We start from the raw sequence: 2,181 nt of genomic DNA on the forward strand, positions 1-2,181 counted from the left end.
GACGGCTACCGCATACAAGGAAGATTCCACAAGACTTGGCGATCAAGACAAGGACTTCTCCTCACCGGCGTATTCGGCTAGGACTCTTGTTATCCTAGGCCTCCGGTGCATTATATAAACTGAGGCCAGGCTAGTCGATAGATATACAATATATACAACAATCATACCATAGGCTAGCTTCTAGGGTTTAGCCTCCTTGATCTCGTGGTAGATCTACTCTTATACTACCCATATCATCAATATTAATCGAGCAGGACGTAGGGTTTTACCTCCATCAAGAGGGCCCGAACCTGGGTAAAACATTGTGTCCCTTGTCTCCTGTTACCATCCGCCTAGACGCACAGTTCGGGACCCCCTACTCGAGATCCACCGGTTTTGACACCGACATTGGTGCTTTCATTGAGAGTTCCGCTGTGTGATCGACAAAAGGATCGATGGCTCGCCTGCAGATCAACTGCGACTTCGGCATCTTCGTCACCAGCTCGACTGGTCACCTTAGTTCGACCAAGAATTGAGCCCCATGTTCGGATCACCATGTCTGGACGAGGGCCTTCATCAAACATCAACTCCGATCTCTATCAAGATCATGGAGGAATCATCTATGGAGCTCGGGGGCTCAACGTCAACATTGCCCTCAAGCGACCGTGCTGTTTTTCTGGACAGCGAACTCGTATCTGCCACCACCACCTCCTCGAGTGTCGCTTTGACGATCGCTTTGGTGGAATTGTGCGGAATTGAGTCTACAACAACCCTGGAAAATTTCGTCGAGTTCCGATGGATGAATCTCTGGCAATCCACGATATACCGGAGCCCTGTCAAATCTGGATGGGAATTTGGATGAGTTTAGGGTGTGGTGTCCAGCTTCTAGCTCGGATGTCCTTTGGAAGATCCAACCGTTGATCGGCTGCGGAATTCCTATATCTACCACCTCTCAAAATTTCGGCTCGATCCGACCATCCAAACTCCGGGAACCTTCCGATTAGTGCATCACTTTTCGGATCTATCCATACAAAACTTCCTTCAAAAGGGATGTTCGAAATCCCGTTCATAAAAAAGATGAACTCGGGTCGGATTCGTTTTCTGCGCGAAAACGAATCCGACCCGAGTTCATCTTTTTTATGAACAGGATTTCGGACATCCCTTTTGAAGGAAGTTTTGTATGGGGTATTGTGTTTTGTTCCCGAACACATCCCACTAACTGTAAGATCTTTTGAACATGATCTTCAACATCATGCTGGTGACAAACCAGTCCGGCAATATTACTCCACGGCTGCCGACCTGCGCTAGACATGGCGTCACTTTGTTGAGCCGAGCTCAACTTCTTCGGGTCATCATCTCGGCAAGCCAAACAAGAGCCCGGCATCGCGAAGGATAAATCATCACCAACATCGCCGCCCCACGGATTACACGAAGCGGGCATACCGGCATCGCCGCACGGTCGCTTCATCAAGCCGGCATCGACCACGTCACGACCTGCATTGACAGGGCCGCACTATTGCTTCTTCAAGCTGGTGTCCATCACGCCGACCTACTTCGACTCATCGGCTGACATCGAGGCTTCGACATCTCGGCTGGACCGGGGGCTTCGCCATCTCTTCATCAACCTACTCCGGACACTTCGGCGTCACTAGCCGACCAGCTCCGTCACGTTAGCTGGGCCGAGGGCTTTGCCTCGACGAGTCAACCTTTACCAGCATTGCCATGTTGTCGTTTTATCGCCCATCAGGCAATGGGTGTGCGGAGCGGGTCCCAATTTTAGGAATCACCTTCCTTCGGATTGCTACAACAAATAAACCAGGTGTTATTAATCCCAGTATTTTTTGCTTGTTTGGGTTCATTTTTCCCAAGGAATTATTACTCTGGTTTGTTCGTCATATGTACACAGGTCTATCAAATGGTGGTTGCATTAACGACAGTTGCATGGTGGTTCGGTCAGTTTTCGTACATAGTCCGCCGAACGCCGCACTCGGAGCTCGGACCGACCTGCGAATTCAGGCTTTGCCACGCCTTTACCGCATCATGCCGACGCCCTGCATCGACTTGACTTCGGCTCCATGCCATATTTCTTTTATTACTCACTTTGCATAAATTATTTATTATGCAACGATTTTTTTAATTATCATTATTACTATTATCTCCGGTTTGCACTATTTTTTGTGCACAGGAAAATGATCCGAGGAC

Source organism: Triticum aestivum, chromosome 4A (genome assembly GCF_018294505.1).
Source record: "Triticum aestivum cultivar Chinese Spring chromosome 4A, IWGSC CS RefSeq v2.1, whole genome shotgun sequence".
Classification (NCBI taxonomy): Eukaryota; Viridiplantae; Streptophyta; class Magnoliopsida; order Poales; family Poaceae; genus Triticum; species Triticum aestivum.